Raw genomic sequence first — 22023 nt, 5'->3', positions numbered from 1 at the left:
ACTTTGAGTTATAAACTAAATAAGTCGTGGGGATGTAATGCACAGCATGGTGACTATAGTTAATAACATTGTACTGCATATTTGAAAATTGCTAAGAGAGTAGATCTTAAAAGTCCTCATCACAAGAAAAAAAAGAAAAATAATTTTTGTAACTATGTATGGTGACTGATGTTAACTAGACTTATTGTGGTGACCATTTCCCAATGTATGCAAATATCAACTCATTTTATGTTGTATACTTGAAACTAATATGTTATGTGTCAATTAAACCTCAATAAAAAAATTTTGAAAATGACTTGGCTAAAACATGACTTTGCATCAGAATTTCTCTAAAGCCTTTCCTCTTTATTAGAAAAAATAACATTATTTTATTCTTCCAGTCTCAGTACAGAAAAATCAGAAAGTACATACAAGGAAAAGAATATAATAACCCCCATAATCTTATACATGAAAGGATAATCACTGTTACTATCTTATTGTATAGTTTCCTAATTATTTCTCTGTATGCATATATATGTGTTTATTGTGGGAGGAGAATAATACCGTTTTGTAGCCTATCATAAACATCTTTCCATTTCAACACATGAAATCATGTATTGTTTTTGAAAGAGTGTGGAGTATTCAATTATATACTCATATAATATATTTAACCAAATTTCTGATGTTGGGACTTTATTTCCAATTTACTGATATGACAAAGAGTGATTATATGAATTCCCATTGCTTGTATCACACATATGACACTTATCACACGTGCTTGGTATAGTGGTGACCTGAGCATTGACATATCTCCTCAAAATGATTTTATACATTTTGAGACCAGATCTTATATTTCTTTGTGTCTCTCATAGAGTGTAGCATGGCCTTGCATATGGGAAACATTCAATAAATACGATCTGCTTTCTATTGCTATAGATTCATTTTCATTTTCTAGAATTTTATATAAATTGAATCATAAGGTATGCACCCCTTTTTGTGTGGCATCTTTCACTTAGAATAATTATTTTGAGATATATCCAGGTTGTTATGTAAGTCATGTATCAGCAAGTTGGTGGGGAGACAGACAACAGTTGTGTACTATTCCTTATAGAAGCCTGCCAATGAAGCCTCTCCATCACAGAGAATCTATTCTGAGCCTTTGATGCATGCATTCCTGCCTGCTTGATCTCTCCTCTTGAATATCTCACTGACAAAGGTAACATGTCTCAAATGGAACTCTTTATGCAATGCAATCCACCCCCAGCCCCAGAAAAAAACCCTCCTCCAAAACCTAGATGCTTCCGCCTTTCCCAGGTTAATAAATGACATCATCTTTCATCTAGTTGAATGGGTCTTCCTAGTTGCTGGGTCATCCTCTTGAATATATCTCTGTTCCATCTGCCTTTTTTTCTGTCTCTACTGCCACCACCCTATTCTAGGCTGCATCATCACTTGTCTGCCCACTGCAGCCTTCTTACCAGTCTCCCTGCTTTTGCCTTTGCCCCCGTCCAACTCAGAGAAGTCATGGTGACTCTCAAACATACATTGCCTCTTATCACTCTTACGCTTAAAACCCCTCAATGGTATCCTTTGCACTCATCCTATAGTTCTATTTTTAGAACGCTTTGATACCAGAGTACCCAGGACATTTTTGATTTCTAACCCTCCAAATTTGAGCTCCTGTAAGAATGAAGTGCATAAGAGCTGTGTTGAGAAGTCAGCTCTGAAATTTTGACAGAAAAGGGCAGGGTTAGAATCTTCCCAGAGTCCTGCACACAAAATCTGGTTAGTGTAGTTTATGGCTAGTTTCATCCTTGATGTTAAGAAAATCTGCACAGATCCTTTAGATCTTTTCCTGGCTTCAAGCTCAATCTTGACCTCTCCTTGAAGCCCATTTAAGAGTTCACTTATCTGACTAAGAGGATAGTATATGTTGATTTCTCTTCACTTAGAAAGTGTGTCTTTATTTCTGTATTTAAACACACACCCCACCCCACCATATATATGTGTTTTGGTGACTTGTCTAGACTATTTAGTGAGCCACAGGGGAATAGAAACCTTTCTCCTTATTCTGTTCCTTATTTCACTCTATGGAGTGAGTAAGGGGCTAAGCAGACCCTCTGTGGGCTCTCTATAAATACAGGTTCCATTCAATAATGGACAAGCTGAGTGTTTCAAAGAAATGCAAATTGAGCAGAGAGGTCAAAAAAGGTGTCCTAATACTTTTCAATTTGTTCTTTAATCAGAGTTAATACAATCGAAGCCCTTTGGTTTCATATCTATTAGGCACACAGCAGGCTGGCAAATGCTTCCTGAGGGACTAGGCCTCAGCTGTGGTCTGGGTGCTCTTTGGTGTGTGTACACGCATGTCCACATCTGCCTGCACGATCTCTGTCTTGTTGAATTTCTATAAACATATAATTAAATTGGTCTTGTCAAACTGTTGGGGGACATGGTGGACAGAATTCTAAGATGACCTCCAAGATTCTTGCCCTCCAGTGTACACGCCCTGTACATTCCTTTCTCCTTTAAGTGTAGTCGAGACCTGTGGATATGCTTGGTAACCAGTCTGATGATTAGGTTACTTTACATGACAACAGTGAAGAGATTCTGAAGATGTAATTGAAGTCCCTTCTGGAGGAGAGAGTTCTCCTGCTGACCATGATGAAACGAACAGCCCTGTTGTAAGCTGACTATGGAGAGGGGCGGTCTCTAGAGCCTGTAGATGCCCAGGGTGTCAGTCCTACAACCCTGAGGAATTGAATCCACAATCACCTGAATGAGCTTGAAAGAAGACTCTGAGCTCCACATGTGAACGTAGCCTGGCCGACACCTTGACTGTAGCTTTGTGAGACTCTGAGCATCGCACCCAGCTCAGCTATGCCTGGACTCCTGAGCCCCAGAAACTGAGGTAATACATGTGTGTAGTTTTAGGCCAGTACCAGGTTTGTGGCAATTTGTTAGGCAGCAATTAACAGTAACTAATATGGAGGATATCCAGCTGGCATTTAAACTTTTACCGTTATATTAGTTTGTTAGAGCAGGCACAACAAAGTACCATGGACTGGATGGCTTAAACAGTAAACAGAAATTTATTTTCTCACAGCTCTCACAGAGGCTATGTGTCCGAGATCGAGGTGTCAACAGGTTTGGTTTCCTCTGAGGCCTCTTTCCTTGGCTTGCAGATGGCCGCCTTCCCACTATGTCCTTACATGGTAGTGTGTATGCCCATGTGTGTCCGAATCTCCTCTTCTTATGAGGACAACAGTCATGTGTGATTAGGGCCCACTCAAAGACCTCAATTTAATTACCTGTTTAAATAATGTATCTCCAAATAACATTACATTCTGAGATACTAGGGGTTAAGATTTCAACATATGAATTTTGAGGGGGGGGGTACAATTCAGCCCATAATAGCCATCATCATTTTCTGTATTCTCTTCACCACTAATATTTTGTTTTGACTTGTTTTCTTATTCCTTGAACCTCTGTTACATCTCCCCATTCTTTAGATTTTTATTGTACTATTGTATTCCAAATGCTTTTTCTAATTCTTCACATTTTGGGCTACAGGTTAACTTGTAACATCCTTCACGATTAAATCCCTAGCTTCTAATGGCCAATCAGTCTGATATTAATGAAAACATTGCATTACATTTATATATATATTTTTTACAGGTTTACAAGGTAGTTTCACATGACGTTTTTTGTTTTGAAACCTACAACAATGCTGTGACGCAGATCAGGCCAATATCATTATTACCCCACTCTAAATTCAGGAAGAACACACTCAAGAGAGGTGATGGGGTTCACTTAATGTGACATAGCTCATAAGTGTCTTCTGACTCCAAGTCAGAGTGCTCTGTCCACTAGATTAACTTTTCAAAGCATCCTAACCCAAATAGCAACTAATTCCTACCGAATAAGTCTATTTGTAATATATCTTATTCCTATCCCGTTGTTCAGATGCAGATTCTATAACCGCCCCCATCCTTGCTATGTATCAGAAGGGTGAATAGTGTGAATTGGGGCTGCTAGGGGCACACCTGATTATCCCATTTTCCTGTTATTTCTGTTTGAGAACTTACTGTAAAACTACCCCACTTGAACCTTTTTATGGCAGGGATGAAGCAATGACTTGGATGTATATCAACTCAGTTGTATTTACTTATTTATTTTTAACTTAACGTGCTAGATTTTTCATACACGCTGAAATCAATTGCTTTAAACACATCTCAATGAGACTGTAAACTCCTGTAACAGGTGCTTTCCACCTAACAGGCATTTTGTGTGTAACACAGGTATATGATGACAATTATTGAATAAGCATAGTGGAGAAGCCAATGAATGCACGCCTGTTAACAAAGATGAATTGTGTTGAATCCACTGACAGGTAAAAGATAATAATGTAAATTACACGTGCACTTGGAGTTCTTTCTTACCTTTTTACCAGTTTGGTAAAGCCCAACAGTGTGGTGATAGCTTTAGTTCTTGCAAGTTTTTGAGTAACTGATTAATTTCAAAGTTACTTAAAATGCACTACTAGAATTTCAGTGTATGGAATTTGAAATACCAAGTCAACAATGTTGAGATCTCAGATGGCTGATCAGTTTACTGGTAGGCAAAGGGAGAAATATTAGGAAATATAAAGAACTACAGTCCCCACACTCACCCCATCACTTCCTTAAAAAGGAACAAAAAACAAAAAACAGTGAGTAAACTGGTTGCTAACAGCACGCTCCCATTATTTCTCCTAGGAGAAGTCTGGAATTATAAGCAGAAAAGGCAAAGGAAGAGGTGTAAAAAGGTGGCCCCAGGCTGTAACCGTCAAGAAGGCAAAGAATGAATAGAAGACCTGCAAAGGGGAAAAACAGGCTTGACTGGGGTTTTTGCTGGGGGCTTGGCTGACAGAACCGGGAGGAGAGAGTCAAGATTCTGACTCAGAATAGCAGTTCCACCAGTTTGGAAGCAGCGTTGCACAGCGGTTAAGAGCTTGGGCGCTGGAATCACACTGCTTGGGAAACTGGGTCCTGCTCTGCTCCTTACCAATTGCGTAACCTTGGGCAACTAGTTTGACCTTTACGCCTCAGTTTTGTCACTTGTGAAATGGAGATAATTCTACTGTGGACCTTGTGGAGTAGCTGTGAGAATTAAGTGAGTGAATAATTCAGCGCTGGGTTCTAAGCAGACGCTCGGTAAAATGCTGAAGTGCCGTATTTGTTATTTTTCCTCTTTCTTAATCGTCTGCACCTCCCGTAGGGAGGGCAGATATGAAGCGCTCGTCGCATCCCAAGAGTGATGAACAGTTGTGTGACAGCCTGGGTCAGGCTGATTTCGAGGTGCGCGCCCCACCGAGGGGAAGCGGCTTGAGAGCACACCTTGTGCCCGGGCCCCCTGTGACTAAGAGGGGCCGCGACAACTGCAGGCAGGAGCACCGGGGGGCCTCCTCTTGGCGGGCGCACTGTGTCCCTGGATACTTGACAGTTTTCACCTCTTCTGCACCATGGGCACTAGAAGCCAAGTGTGCTCAAAGCCGAGCCTCCCGGTTTCGGAGGCGTGAGGGCCACTGGGCGGTCACCCCGCCTCCGGGCCCCTCCTCGTCACGCATCGGCTGCAGCGGAGTTGTGCTCGGACCCTACACACGGTCCTAGCCCCAGCTCCCCCGCCTCCCGCGCAGGCGCCGCCGGGGCCACCCCCGCCGCCATGTTTCCCCCGCCCGCGCGCTCCCTCCCCCTCCCCTCCTCAACTGGGCTCCCGCCCCCCCCCACTCCCCGGTGAGGTCAGGCGGAGGCTCTGCCGCTGCGGCCGCAGCAGCTCCGCTCGTATTCCGGGGAAGCGTGGGACGGGGGCTTTTGAAATAAGTGGAGCGGCGTTCGGGTCAGGGCCCGTGCTCTCCGCCTGCGGGAGAGCGAGGCGAAGTGACCGGGGCGACCAGGGGGTGCGGAGGATTGGGGGCCGGTGCCTCACAGCCGGACAGAGCCCCGGCTGCGCCGCGCGACTAGCTCTTTGGCCCTCGGAGCGCAGCAGCCGGTGAACGGGCGGGGTGAACGGACGCCGGGACGCGGCAAACAAGGTGAGGCAGGGTCCTGAAGTCGCAGCGGCTCCATCAGCCGCCTCCGAGCCCCTGGGACCCGGCGGGGCCAGGCGGCGCGCGGTAAGGAGTTGCGATCTGCACCAGGGGCAGAGGGACAGGGAACTACCTTCGCTCTTTGCACGTCCCCTCACCCCCCCAACCCATTTTCTCTCGCTTGCCGCTGTGCGCCCTCATCCCTGCACCTTCTCATCCCTACCTCCCGGACTCGCTGGCTCCGCCAGTCGCCTGGGTTCTTCGAGGACCACTGTACCTAGCTTTCCTTTGCTTCTTTGTTATCCCTCTAAGATCTTCTCCTCCGGGCTGTCGCTGCCCTTGACGGTCTGGGGTCCCTCTGCCCGCCTCGGGCCCCACTGTCTCTTGCCTTCTAACAGTTTCTGCTTTGTGCCTCCCAACCGTCCCTCCTCTATAATCTTCTAACTTGGTAGGCTCCGCTGCTGGCTCCCGAGTCAGGAGCACACTCCTCTCTTCCTCGAAGCTGTTAACTCTGCTTTGAACGTCTTCATCTCTAAAAGTCTTGGCTTCTTTGGATTGATCACAGTTGTCTAATGATTTTCTTGGAAGCTTACAGTCTATTACGGTGTACTGCAAGTGATGGGAATGATCCTCTAGCAAATACCAGCTGAGGAACTTGAAAGTTTCTTTCTAGTTTTCAGTAACTTAGTTCAAGAACCACAACTGCTTAGAATGTATGTATGTATGTTTGTGTTTAATTCTAGCACATGGTCCTGAATCTGATTCTTCCCACGCTGCCAAGCAGGCCGGGGAAAGAAAGAGAGAGAGAGAGGGAGAGAGAGAGGGAGGGAGGGAGGGAGGGAGGGAGGGGGAGAGAGAGAGAGATAGAGAGAGAGAGAGAGAGAGAGAGAGAGAGAGAGAGACAGACTTTGATGCCTGGCTTCTCCTGCAGACTGGGGTGTTCATCGTTTTAATGTAGTCAGAGGACTAGTGGTTTGGGATAAAGTCACTCAAGTTAGCATAGGCTGATTACTAAGCACACTGAATGGGAACAACAAGAACATGGTAAGAAAAGTATGGATAAATACAGTAGATTTTCTTTCCTTCCTTCTCTTGATTTGTTCCCTCCTCTTGAGTTGTCTAATTTATGTTTGTGGTGATGGAATAGTTCTATATCTTGATGTAGAGGTGGTTACACTGAATCTGGAGTTTAAAACTGTCTCTGTTGGGAGGGCCCCTGCCTTTGTTTTTGTTGTTTCTTTTAAAGAAGCCACAATTTCTTGCTTCAGATCTCATATTTGTATATACCCTCAAGAAGCAGAATTTAAAAACCACGTCAAAGAGACGACTTTTCTGTGGATTGGGGATTAGTGCGCTGAAACTGATTTCACACAGCACTAGCAATATCGCCTTCTCCCCGTGCAGTTGCCCTGTTAGCTCCCATACTGAGGTTCGTTTACTCAATTCCATGCGCTACTTAGTGCGTGAAGAAAATTGAATGAAGAAGCTGAAAGTGGAGGCAGATACAGTAAACTAGCACATGCTGACCTCGGCGGCTGTGTTCTTGGAAATGGGCTATATCCAGTGTTCAAGTTTGAAAACTGAGAAAAATGAAAGAATCCATTAAGCAGTTATGACATCATTTTACGTTTAAAAATACTAGCTCCCTTATCTGCAAGTTTTTATTAATATCCTTATACTTAACAGTGATAGAATTGTTTGCTTGATGCGCGACCAGGTGTTGCCATTGACATACTGTGTATTAATTGGCAATCATCTCAGAAGAAACCAAGTTGCGGATAAAGATGATGGCTAAATAGATAAATAAGAGCCTTAAATTCCCAAGGCTTTTAATCTGCGATTTTTATAAGCACACTTTAAAAAAGGGTGGTATGACAGTATCGAGTTTAAGGTGATGTTCTGAGGAAAGTGGTTTTCACAAGAATATTAAAGTCTGTTGATCGTCAGTTTAGTTCTATGGCTTACAGGTGATCTGTAGTTTCCCTCATTCATTTGGTAAATTTCTGACTTCACTGTAGTCCTTTTAAAAAATGGGATATAGTAGGGAAAGGGGATTTATACCAATAGGCCCACCCTTCTAAATCTGTAATTTTCTTGCCAACCCTTTCTGGAAAGATATACAAACTTGCCAACTGTTTCAAAGAAAAGAGGTTAGGTTACTATGCCATTTTTTCCTTGGTAATTGTTACTGACACCAAGTCTAAGGTAACATTGCCCTAGTATGAGCTACTTATGTTTGCCAGAAAATAAGATAAAGGTGGATATGAGTTTGTCTTAAGCATTTTGCTCTGAATCTTAGAATGTTACTCAAAATGTACTTGATAATCCACCTAGTACACCTAGAAGTTATCACACTGGATATTTCTGATGTTAGTAAACATAACTGCAGTTTGCTGTCGAATTCTCTTCTTTTTTGCATTTCTTTACATTTTAAATTACTTTTCTTCATGTAATTTGACTTACATTAGTGGAGTGAGACTAACCAATTTTCAAATTGTTTGATTTTACTGATGTTTAACAAACTACTGCAACCTCCTCAAAGTACTTTTTCTTAAATCCATTGGTTGAGTGATATATTTTTATTGCCATGAACTAGCACAACAATTTGTCGGGTGTCACCAGATTTCAGAAAATGTAGAAAGAATTTTGAAAAATGAACAGCTGTAGAGAAACATCTCAAAATTAGAAAAACAAGGCTTTCTCAAGTTACTGACATTCATAGCAATCAGCCTTTAAATATATTCTTCATTCATTTAGTAATTTATTTTACGATATCTGTTGAGCACCTTCTATTTGCCAGGCCCTGGGTTACGCACAATGATAAACCTTAAGAGGCATGATCCTTGTTCTTCTAGAATCTCACAGAGGTTATATTCCACCAAAGGATATAGACAATAAACAAGGAAACAAATGAAGAAGATCCTTATAGATGGTGGTGACAACAATGATGGAAATACTGTGAGATGGAGAACTGGGACCAGCCTATTTAGTAAGGGTGCTCTGGAAAGGCCTCCCAGCAAAGGTGACCTTTGAACAGAGACATGAAAGAAGAGAGATTGAGCTTACCTTGTCAGTTTACCTTGTCAAGAGCCGAGAGAAGAGTCAAGGCCTTGAGGCAGAAAAACAAACTTGAGATGTTTTTCTCAAACAAGCCAGCGTGGATGGAGCCTAGTGAGCAATGTGGGGGAGTGGTTAAAGGAGTTAAGGAGCCTGGAAAGAGGCAGATAATAGGTGATGCAGGGCCTGGAGATTCTGAGAAATAATTTGAGTTTGGTTCTCAGAACAGCGGGAATCCATTGAAGAGTCTTTGTTACCTACTTCTCTGTGGAAGGTCAATGACTGAAAAAAATATTAGTGGGCGTAAAGAGAATTTGTTTTGCAGAGGACAAATAGAATACCTCACTACTCAGTTGTTTACATTAAGACCTGAGAATGAAAATCTTTGATATGTATGCTGAATAAATATGTAATTCACTTCTTCCACTCTGCTTAGATAAGGGGTTAGGGGAGTGGGAACTCTGAGGTATGTTAAAAAGCAGTTGAGTTTCCACTGTCACATTGTCACCTGTGCCCTGAGGTAAGTTGTCACCAGCCTCATTAAAGATCAGATCATCGTTCAACTTAAGAATTTGTTTTTCAAAGAATGATGTTTTATTTTCTCATAGAAATGTACTTTGGAAGGTTGGAAATCTCATTTGCGTATGAAGAAATAACTTAGGTTTTAGAAACAGCCTTTGGGATTTTAAGAGGAGTTGGGGGACTTCCCTGGTAGCGCAGTGGTTAAGAATCTTCCTGCCAATGGCAGGGACATGGGTTCGAGCCCTGGTCCGGGAAGATCCCACATGCCGCAGAGCAACTAAGCCCGCGCACCACAATTACTGAGCCTGCACTCTAGAGCCCTCAAGCCACAACTACTGAAGCCTGTGTGCCACAACTACTGAAGCCTGTGTGCCACAACTACCGAAGCCTGTGCGCCTAGAGCCCGTGCCCTGCAACAAGAGAAGCCACCGCAATGAGAAGCCCGCGCACCGCAATCAAGAGTAGCCCTGGCTCGCCGCAACTAGAGAAAGACCGCGCACAGCGATGAAGACCCAACGCAGCCAAAAATAAATAAATAAATTGAAAAATTGAAAAAAAAAAAAAGGAGTTGGTCATTCCCTTCTCCAGCATTTTCAAATTTCCATACCTTTAGTTTTTGAGAGATTAGAGTTTCCTCTATTCCTTGAGGATGAAATGAATTTAGACTTGGCATTTATTTTGTTGCCCTGAGCCCTTGCTTGAAAGCAATCCAGCTTTGAGGTCTAATTGGCCCCCATAGGAATGCAGATAGTCATTGACATTCCATGGGGATAAATCCTAATATTGTGAGGCAGAAACCTGCAAAATAACTTTCAGGGACTCCTGCAGGGTCTAATCCCAGCTCCTCAACACTCAAGGGTTCTCCATGATGTGACCCAGGCCTACTGTCCCACCTGTCCTTATTATTCTCTTACACAAATCCTCTGTTGGTTTAAATGGATTTTTACCTAGTTTGGAACTTTTGTGCTTAGCATTATTCTTGGCATAGGGTAGGCGCACAGTAACGGTGTTTTGAATGGATGCCATGCCATCATCTGTTTCAAAAGCCCTCCCTTTTTCTTTTTGTCCTTGCAAATCCCAGTACTAGTCAAGGAACAGTTCCAATCTTATGTCCTGTTACACCGCCCCCCACTGACCTGATCTCCTCCTCTGGATATGAACAGCAGTCACACAAACTTGCCATGCATGTCATAATTATGTTTATTTGATGCCGGGCCATTTCCCCACCAGTCTCTGGCTGCATGAAGGCAACCTGGACCTTGTCTGGTTCGCTCGTCGTTGTCTCCTGAACACCTGGCACATGGTATGTCCTCTATAAATAGTTGTTGAATAACGAATACATGCTGCCTTGTGCTGTTTTGCCTATTGTTTTGGGTACTTAAATTGTTTAGTACTGTTTTACTTTTCACATGCTTGTCTGGTGTCATCAAGCAGTTTCTGAGAGAAGTCATAGAGCATAGTTGTTAAGAGCACAATAGTGGAGCTAGGCGGCCTGGGTTGCAGTTCAGGCCAGGAGACTTACTAGCTGGGGTGCACTGGGTGAGTTAGTTAATCTCTCTGTACCTCATAGTTTTCATCTGTAAAATAGGAATAAGAGAACTTCGATCTTAGAGTACTTGGAAGGACTGAATGAGTTAGGTACATCTAAAATGTGTTGTTTGCAATTTTTAATTTAAAAATGTGTGATAGGGGCTTCCCTGGTGGCGCAGTGGTTGAGAGTCCGCCTGCCGATGCAGGGGACGCGGGTTCGTGCCCCGGTCCGGGAACATCCCACATGCCGCGGAGCGGCTGGGCCCGTGAGCCATGGCCGCTGAGCCTGCGCGTCCGGAGCCTGTGCTCCGCAACGGGAGAGACCACAACAGTGAGAGGCCCGCGTACCACAAAAATAAATAAATAAATAAAAAGGTGTGATAAAACTTTTATGTGGTAAGTTAGGTGCCAAAACTCAGATGCTGACAAAATTTGACTTGAACGGATGCACATGTATTTTATAGCCTTTATTCTACTTAATGTTAATATTTATTTGGTTTTGTTGTAAAATTAGTAATGTGTTTATGGGGCAGTGCCTCAGGTCATACTGGGGTATTACATAATGTATAGTACATGCAGGTTACTGCCTACCTAAAAGTCTGGACGTTTTTGGATTTGGAAACATGTCTGGCACCAAGGTTTTCAGATAAGGGATTGTATACCTCACATAAAAGTGCTTAAATCAGGGCCTTGCACATAGTAAGTCGTTGCTGTTGGTAGTGATTAGGGAGGTAAATATGCTATATTATCCTTCCCAATACCTCGCTTGTAATGGTTACCATGTAAATACATGCTGATTTATTCATGCAACAACTCTGGATAGAGGGCCGGCCATATGAGCCTCATTTTATCATAGGAAAACAGATACGGCCGGGTCACATGATTGAAATGAGCTGAGACCCCAGTCTTTTCAATACTCGTTCATCTAGGACCAGTAAAAGTATTTATTTTTTGTTTTTCTTCTGTTATTTAAAACAAAGCATGCTTTTTTTAGGGCAAGTCGTTTTTGGGGAGGGGCTCGCGGAGAGGATGCAGTTAAGAATTTAATATGATAAGACACTTATTCTTGGCAGTTGTTAAACATTTCTTGAACTCCTCATGTATATAGAAATCTGTATTAAAAGCCAGAGAAAGGTATAAAACAAATGAGGCATGGTTCCTGGACTTCAGTAGTTTCAGCATCGTGCGTTGGGTACACAGGAACACGGGTATCCATTACAATTCCTTGTTTTCCTCTGTAAGTTTGAAATCATTAATATTAAAAACGTACAAAGGAAAGCACAAGAGTCAGTTGAAAACTCGTCTTAGTGTTCGCTAACTGGAATTGGGTTTAAATCACCCTAACCACCCCTACCCCCTGCAACATTATCTCTGTATGACATCCTGGCAGCCTTTTCCTTCCAACTAAACTAAGCAAAGTATGCTTTTTATTGTTCTCCCTTATCAATATTTGTAAATCATAATTGGTATATTTTCTTTGTCCTTGTTCTTTTGTGGTTTTCTTTTGTAATTATGTGTCTCAAAAGGTTTTTCTGGAATGTTCTTGGAGTTGAAAACTAGTCCTTGAAGCCATTCTGCCAATTCATTCCACAAATACTTATGAAGTACCTATTATATTCCTGGCATTGCACTAGTTCAAACAAATAGAATCTCTGTCCAGCGCTCTTTCTCTCAAACTGGAGCACACTGGGTATACTGGATTAGCAGGATGGTGACATGATAATGTGTACTAAGAGTTACAAAATAAAGCAGCTTGTGTTTTCTTGAAGCATTTATTTTACACAAACATTGAGAAGAACATTCGGTGGTAGCTAATTTTAAATAGTTAACAATATTTAAATTCAAATACATTGTGCTTCACAATGCAGTATTCATAATGAAAATTTGAGGTAAAACCCAGTACTTCAGAGAAAGTCTGCCTGCAAGGGCAGCTGTGGTAACCCTGGGGTGATGCTTTGAAAAACACTGAGGCCACGCTGTGTTGTTTGAGTCTGTTCCTTTAGTCAAATACTCATATATTTTCATAGCCTTAAAACCCCTAATGGCCTGCAGCAAAGGCAGTAGACATCCATCTTTTCCCCCTATGTTGCATAATTTCTTTTAGTTCAAGAGAGCGCTCTGGTTGTCTGATAGTGATCTGAATCTTAAAATGTGTTGTGTGCTAGCTGTGGTCTTCACGTTGCGGGGTGGTAGCTAAGACTGACCGTGAAGGGCCTGCCAAGGGACTACTGTCTTCAGAAGAGAGGTTGTTAGAACATAATGACCATGAACTTAAAGCAGCACAATTGATGGGGTCAAAGCTTTGCCGCATTCTATGCACACTTGCTTGCGTCACTGACTGAAGTTAACTTTTGCTAACTTTGAATCTCCTTTCGTTTATAATGCATTCACTATACAAACTGCTTTGTCAGTTGCTGGCTACTGAAATATTTAATAGTAGAGGAAAGTTATCAAGCCTCATGTGCTCGGAGGTTGATAAAAACTTTCTAGAGTTTGAGGTGGTTTTGAAAATGGGCAAGCAACACGCCAGAGGTATGCCTGTTGCAAAGCAGTGGATTGCTTTCCTCCAAATGAGAAAGATGAAGAGAAAGGCAAGTGAAGAAAGGGGGTGAAAGTAAATGGAGTAAGTCAAACACGAACTCTTTCAACGGGTTTTTATTATTGCTGTCCCACTTTTGTTATTGCTGTCCCACTCCAGACACAGTTCCCAGGGCCTGACCTTGTTGTAACATTTTACTGCCCAAAGATCATAGGGAAATGGGTATAGAGGGGTGATTAAGGAATGGTTTTTATAATCTATGTGTGACGTGCTTTTATAGTCTATTCAGTAAAAAGGGATAAGAGGGTTGTAGAGTTTTGCTTCGTGGTCCCACTTATTTCTAAAGAATGCTTCATTTCAACAAAGTTTTCTGTTCCACTCTTGCATGTTTCTCAGTGCGAACGCTGTATAGAGTTCAGTGGCTAAGATCTTCGGCCCTGGAATCTCAGGCTGGGGTTCAAATCCCAACTCTGCCTCTTGTTGGCAGTGTAATTTTGGGCAACTCCCTTCACCTCTCTGAGCCTTGTTGCCCCCCTCTGTAAACAACCTCGTCTGTTGGTGTTAAGGATTAAATGAAATAATGCATATAAAGTGCTAAGCACAGTTCAAGCCACATAGTAGGTATAGTTATTATTGACTCTTTTAGTAGATTTATGGCCTAACTGGTTAAAACTTTCGGAGCTTTGCCATTTATATATGAACCAGAAATCTTAGGGAAAATTGCATCTTTCCTTTATACTGCCTTAATCCCAGCTGGGATGCTATTTTCTGAACGTGTACCTTTTAAATGGTGAGTAGACCATTTAGAAGTAGCACTAGTTTTCTGGCAGACAAGAAAGTTTGTGGCAAATGCTTGGCTTATTACTTATTCAAAGATAGAATTACATTGAATGTGAGGAAAATGTCAATTTTTAAATATGATTGACCCAGTATATACTTAAATACAATACTGTTTAGCTTAATAGGATTTAAATTTTAATCTCCATTTTGAAGGGAAAGGGAGATGTAGGAAAATGTGCACAGCAAACAGTGTTGTCTTTTCAACATGAAAACTTCTGGTGTTCTGATACTTCAAGAGGTAATACATTTTCCTGATTTATCTCTACTACAGATTTCAAGCCCTCAAAGTGGAAAATATTGGAAGACTCGTAGTAGTCAAGCCGCTTAGAGATGATAAAAATTCAAGAGCAGTTTTGATAAATGAATGTCTAAGTCTAAATAGATTACTGAGAGCTGCTGTGGTTGCAGAGCTGCTCTAACCTTTTGAGTCGGAAGTATACGAAGGTAGCATGCCTGCTTTTCCACCTTCCAGTGTTCTCCTTTGGTTGCCGTGTCAGACACGTGATGAGACAGATACCCCGTGGGTAGTGGACTTGGATTTGGAATGCCATAGGTGCACAGAAGGGAAAGAACCAGGCAACTCATTGCTGTCTATTCACAGGGTTTTGTGATGATTCTTATAATCATGTATGTTCAAGTAGTGAAAAGCCTGGCTCACCACACTAATGAGATATATTATTTATTAGCAGCTTTACCTGCGTTTATAATCATCAGTAACAGCATCATATTTGAACAGGAAAAGAAAATGTTTAAAAGTCTTTTTTCAAAGATTAGACTTACTCTACCCTCAAGAAATGAGCTCAGTATGAAAGATAATGCCCTTTATTTAGAGCATCTTGCTTTTGAAGAATAGTTAATTATCCTCCCAGTGGCAGATGCACAGTGAGGTTAAGTGGCTTGCAGAAGGTCGCATTGTCTGAGGTGGATCTAGGAGCAGAATGTAGGGCCCTTGGTTCTAACCTAGTGCTTTTCCACTGATGATATAGAAGACTAAGGATCCTTTCGTATCTCTAGTCTTTCAGTTGATGGGATGAACCAAAACTTCAGCAGTGGAGATGCCAACCATTATTCTAGGTCTGCCTATGTACTTGCACAATTTGACATTTATCAAAATGAGTTTTGGATTTATTACGGAATTTTCTAAGTGCTTTTGGCATCATATAGCTGTGGTGTTTAAACATTGAGGAAGCATTTGTGGAGTAATTGTATGTAAAGCATTTGGTTAGGAGGGAGAAAAGGTATTCACTGCCCTGAAATAATCCTACAGTCTAGCAAAGGCAACAGAGAACATGAAGCACCTTGATATCAGCCAATGCTAATACTAATGCCAATCAGTAATAAGTTATTACAGTACCCACCACGAGTATGGCACCATTGTAAGTGCTGTATATGCATTAACACATTTAAACCACATAACAGTGCTGTGAGGGAGGGGCCATTGTTATCCCCATTTTACAGATGAGAAAACTGAGGCATAGAGAAGTTAGATAACAACCCCAAGGTTACACACCTAATAAGTAAAAGATCTAGCATCCATGCAGTCTAGTTGTAGAGTCTGTGCTTTTGAACCACAACCCTTCCTTTTATTCTGTCTCTCACAGGGGACATTATATAGGATCATGATAGCTAACTAAGGCATGTTAGAAAACATTCTGGAGAAATGTTGGGGAACCATCAGAGCAAGGTGTTAAAGTTGGCAAGGTATTGTTTTTTTTTGGCAAGGTATTTTTAATAAGGCACTTTTGAAGAGCAAGGGTCTTATTGAAAAACAAGGAAAGCATTCTGACATTTTAATGCCCAAAGCTTTGTGCCTGTATGTTGCCTATGTGTGTGCAGATGTGCATGCATGTGTGTACATGTTTATTTTGAACTGGGAAAACAATTTGAGGGTAAATCAAATTCAGAATCCTTTATATTGGCAGCCAATCAGAGCTGCTTTTGTGTGCAATATTTTGCTCCACAAACATGTTTTTAAAAATAGGGAGCAACTTTATTGAGCTATAATTCAGCTACCATACGGTTCGCCCATTAAAAGTGTACCATTCAGTGGTTTTGGTTTTTAGTATATTCACGGAGTTGCGCAACCATCACCACAGTCAATTTTAGAACACTTTCATCACCCCAAAAGAGAAATATGTTTTGAAACAAATGTGGCCATGAAGGGGCTGGAAGTAGTGTGGCTGTTGGTACTACTGCTTCCCCATCAAAATGTTCATAGAGCTCTGCTCAGTGTAATGCACATTTGAGGCTGTTTTGTGCTATCTAGCTCCAAATTGCTATAGAACGCCTTCTTTTAATTTCATTTTGATTAGTGACTGGTCTTTCAAAGGATTATGTATTTATCTGATTTTGAATTCTCAGTCCAAATTGTTTATATATATCTGCTCATTATTTATTTATCACAAGTGTATTGATATTAGTACTACATAACTAAGCCAGACTTGTACTTACAAACAAAAACTGCTACACCCGCTTGTGTGAATGGCTACCACCTTGTCTGTGCGTGCTTCTATAATGGACCAGAGCCAGGGATGCCTGAGAAATTTTATGTGTATACACTGGCATTTTTTAAAAAAAATATTTCTGAAGGTTACGCCTGACATAGAGTACTAGTGGATAGGTGGTTGAGATAAAAGCAACAGGGATATAGTTTGCTGGGATTTAGTACTGGGGTGACGTGTTACAGAAAGGGTCTTATAAAATGTATTGCATGGGCTTCCCTGGTGGCGCAGTGGTTAGGAATCCGCCTGCCAATGCAGGCGACACGGGTTCAATCCCTGCTCTGGAAAGATCCCACATGCCGCGGAGCAACTAAGCCCGTGCGCCACAGCTACTGAGCCTGCGTTCTAGAGCCCGCGAGTCACAGCTACTGAGCCCACGTGCCACAACTACTACGGAAGCCCGCGCGCCTAGAGCCCGTGCTCCGCAACAAGAGAAGCCACCGCAATGAGAAGCCCGAGAAGCCACCGCAATGAGAAGCCCGCGCACCGCAACGAAGAGTAGCTCTCGCTCTCTGCGGCTAGAGAAAGCCCTCGCACAGCAATAAAGACCCAACACAGCCAAAAATAAAAATAAATAAATAAATTTACTTTAAAAAATGTATTGCATGATATTATATACAGATATTGTGAAATAGTTGGAATATTTTGAAAAAATCTGAAAGGATTTTTCAGCCACTCAGACTTCACCAAAATATAGTCAGTTGTTATAGTCAAGGACTACATTTCTGTCTAGTGGGAGTTATTAAACCAAGTATCTGTGTGCGTGGCATGGGAGGGAGCAGGCTGTTCCCAGTTCTTCATTATAGTAATAAGTTAGAGTCAGTGTTACCTTTCAGGCTAAAGAATAGCTGTTTACTTTTTATTATTAAAAATAATCCATGGACATAATTAGATGTCTTGAAGAACATAGGTATCTTTTAAAATGAATTAATCTTGGATCCGTCTCTCGTTACTTCTTTTTCTTTCAGAACAGTTCTGAAATGGTACTTAAAACTTCCTCCGTAGTTTTCTATGCTTATTATATACTTGAGTTGAATTTCTATTCAGGTCCCCAAGTAGTTTCAGTTGAAGCTAAAGTGACTTGATTCACTTAAAATGACTTACTGTGAATCTTAAGTATTTTTAAAAATTTCCTTCTGTACATGGATTCTCTGCTCTTTATGTGTGGCAGTGGTGTGGTGATGTCACAGCTGATGGGTAGGATAGAACCAAACAAGATGACACTGCTGTCACTAGAAGAACACCTAAGTGCACCTTTATGATAATTAGGTGGAAGCATATCTTTATCACGGAGATTAATAGGGATCAAGGAGTCAGGTGCTGTGGAATTAAAAAACGATGCTTGATTTAGGAATTTCGATTTAGGAACTTTGGTGTCTTTTTCCATTGCTAATTTTGTTATTAAGCTATTATGATACTGGGCTACGTGGAAGGGGGTTAGAAACCTGCTTATTGAAGGCAAGCCAAGTTGGTTTGCTTTAAGAGGGCCATTCCGGATGAGAAAGTATCACACCATTTAGAAAAGAGGATCTAGAGTAATGTGCAACTTGAGTTTTCTATGACTTGAGATATCATTCATTGATTTTCCGAAATGAACCCATTACAGTATATACATAAACTATTACTTGACAATAGTTTGATTTTCTGCTTAACTTAGTGCCAAAAATGGTTTAGACCCTTGAATGGTTTAGAATGGCTCTAAGTGACTCTGTGTGTGGGTTAGGTCCATCTACCATTTTTAAAGATGAATCTGCTATATTTGCAGATAGAGGAGACTCAATGGCTCTAATTAGCCTTACTATATAGGGCAGCACCGTGTCTCTGATGAGAGGAAATGAGGCATTTCACATCAATTCATTCAAGAAAAATTAGTGAAGTACCTTCTGACCCAGGTCTTGGGGATGCAGTGGTGAACAAGGCCAAGTCCTGTCTTCATTCTGAGAGGCAGTCACAGTATCCGGTTCACTCTTTTTGTTCTAAAGAGCTGTGGAAATGCCTGGTAAAGCCTACTGTGTCTCTCTTGGTGCTCTTTGGTCACAGTCCATCATAACTACAATGAGGAAGAGGAAAATTAGTCTCTGGCTCCATCAAGCTGAAGTGCTGCCCTTAGTTATAAAACCCTCATTCTTTCTTTGTGTGCCCAAAGTACCTTCTGTGTTGTTACCTATATCCCTTTCCAGTGACTTAAGTGGAGACTATAAAATCACAGTTGTGACCATCATCATTTAACATTCAATTGGAAAAATGTAGTTAGTGGAAAAACAAGCTGCCAAGGGACTTGTATAGGAATAGATAGCTTCCATGACATGATTTGAAGGGCATCTAGTGGTTCTGTCTGTTTTTAAAATGTTACCTCTTTCTTTTAAATTAAATTAAATTAATTTGGCTACGTCAGGTCTTAGTTGCGGCACGTGGGATCTTCATTGCAGGATGTGGGATCCTTTGTTGTGGCTCACGGGCTCTTTATTGCAGTGTGCAGGCTTCTCTCTAGTTGTGGTGTGCAGGTTTTCTCTCTCTAGTTGTGGCGCGCGAGCTCCAGAGTGCATGGGCTCAGTAGTTGCGGCACACGGGCTCTCTAGTTGTGGCGTGTGCTCAGCAGTTGCGGCGCTTGGGCTTAGTTGTCCCGCGGCATGTGGGATCTTAGTTCCCTGACTAGGGATTGAACCTGTGTCCCCTGCATTGGAAGGCGGACTTTTAACCACTGGACCACCAGGGAAGTCCCTAAAATGTTACTTCTTTGCCAAAAGTGCTGCAGTCTTATAATTTGCCTAATATTTCCACTATTTGGTTAGACCTGTGGCTTCTAAAGAATTTTTGTATGTTCGTTTTAGTTTTGGTTTTTAGTTAACAAAACCACTTTTTTTTTGATCCAACCAAATGAAGGTTAGGTACTTTGCTCTAGCAGGTTAAAATGGGTTTACGGAAAGCCTTGGCGATGTCTCCTCTAAACTTGCTTTATTAACATGGAGTAGTTTACTTGATATGTAATTATCATCTTGAAAGATACTAAGAGCCTAACCATGAAGGTAAATTTCAATATGGTGGGGAAAGTGGGGGATGGATATCAACCCTGGAAGGCAGCATGGGATAGGATAAGCCTTGTTGGGGTATCCCCAAAGGGCTTTTTGGGCTCCTATGTATAGCTTCCTGTGTTAGGAATAGTATGCACAGGGCAACCTGAGACTCTTGAAGACCTATTATAGTCACTTTTACCTGATAGTTTGAGAACCTTAGAAATCAGTCTCCTTAGGATGGGGAGCATGGATACTGCTAAATCTGGGTGTGGATGTTGCTCCTTCCTTTCCTGTGTCATCTTTGCTAATTAAAACTTTTCTATCAGTTAACAAAAAAAACTGGTTCTGAATACTGGAATAGTAATTTTAGGACCACAAATTAACATGAGCCCATGGCTACACTATTGTAACCACATTATTTAGGTGATTTATGTTGATAACTCATTTTTTCCGTCTATTCATATGTACTACTTTTTTTTTCTGATTGCTTTTTACATTTTATTTATTTAATTTTTTTTACATCTTTATTGGAGTATAATTGCTTTACAATGGTGTGCTAGTTTCTGCTTTATAACAAAGTGAATCATTTATACATAATACATATGTTCCCATCTCTATTCCCTCTTGCGTCTCCCTCCCTCCCACCCTCCCTATCCTACCGCTCTAGGTGGTCACAAAGCACCGAGCTGATCTCCCTGTGCTATGCGGCTGCTTCCCACTAGCTATCTACCTTACGTTTGGTAGTGTATATATGTCCATGCCACTCTCTCGCTTTGTCACAGCTTACCCTTCTCCCTCCCCATATCCTCAAGTCCATTCTCTACTAGGTCTGTGTCTTTATTCCTGTCTTACCCCTAGGTTCTTCATGACATTTTTTTCCCTTAAATTCCATATATATGTGTTAGCATACGGTATTTGTCTTTCTCTTTCTGACTTACTTCACTCTGTATGACAGACACTAGGTCCATCCACCTCATTACAAATAGCTCAATTTCGTTTCTTATTATGGCTGAGTAATATTCCATTGTATATACGTGCCACATCTTCTTTACCCATTCATCCGATGATGGACACTTAGGTTGTTTCCATCTCCTGGCTATTGTAAATAGAGCTGCCATGAACATTATGGTACATGACTCTTTTTGAATCATGGTTTTCTCAGGTTATATGCCCAGTAGAGGGATTGCTGGGTTGTATGGTAGTTCTATTTTTAGTTTTTCAAGGAGGCTTCATACTGTTCTACATAGTGGCTGTACCAATTCACATTCCCACCAGCAGTGCAAAAGTGTTCCCTTTTCTCCACACCCTCTCCAGCATTTGTTGTTTCTAGATTTTCTGATGATGGCCATTCTGACTGGTGTGAGATGATATCTCATTGTAGTTTTGATTTGCATTTCTCTAATGATTAATGATGTTGAGCATTCATTCATGTGTTTTTTGGCAATCTGTATATCTTCTTTGGAGAAATGTCTATTTAGGTATTCTGCCCAGTTTTGGATTGGGTTGTTTGTTTTTTTGTTATTGAGCTGCATGAGCTGCTTGTAAATTTTGGAGATTAATCCTTTGTCAGTTGCTTCATTTGAAAATATTTTCTTCCATTCTGAGGGTTGTCTTTTGGTCTTGTTTATGGTTTCCTTTGCTGTGCAAAAGCTTTGAAGTTTCATTAGGTCCCATTTGTTTATTTTTGTTTTTATTTCCATTTCTCTGGGAGGTGGGTCAAATAGGATCTTGCTGTGATTTATGTCATAGAGTGTTCTGCCTATGTTTTCCTCTAAGAGTTTGATAGTTTCTGGCCTTACATTTAGGTCTTTAATCCATTTTGAGCTTATTTTTGTGTATGGTGTTAGGGAGTGATCTAATCTCATACTTCTACATGTACCTGTCCAGTTTTCCCAGCACCACTTATTGAAGAGGCTGTCCTTTCTCCACTGTACATTCCTGCCTCCTTTATCAAAGATAAGGTGACCATATGTG

General features: G+C 41.4%; 1 protein-coding gene across 1 annotated transcript in view; it reads left to right on the top strand.

Moving 5' to 3' along the window:
- The first annotated feature begins 5706 nt into the window (after positions 1-5706).
- KLHL13 (kelch like family member 13) overlaps positions 5707-22023 on the top strand; it is a 189567-nt gene continuing 173250 nt past the window's right edge. Inside the window, exon 1 of the mRNA XM_029241225.1 lies at positions 5707-6052. The gene's annotated coding sequence lies outside the window, so the exon portion shown is untranslated. The remainder of the gene's footprint in view (positions 6053-22023) is intronic.

The sequence above is a fragment of the Monodon monoceros genome, unplaced genomic scaffold, assembly GCF_005190385.1.
Source record: "Monodon monoceros isolate NGI ecotype Baffin Bay Population unplaced genomic scaffold, NGI_Narwhal_1 Super_Scaffold_22, whole genome shotgun sequence".
In the NCBI taxonomy this organism is placed as follows: Eukaryota; Metazoa; Chordata; class Mammalia; order Artiodactyla; family Monodontidae; genus Monodon; species Monodon monoceros.
Note: the sequence above shows the minus strand (reverse complement) of the source record. Positions and strands in the feature narration are given on the sequence as shown.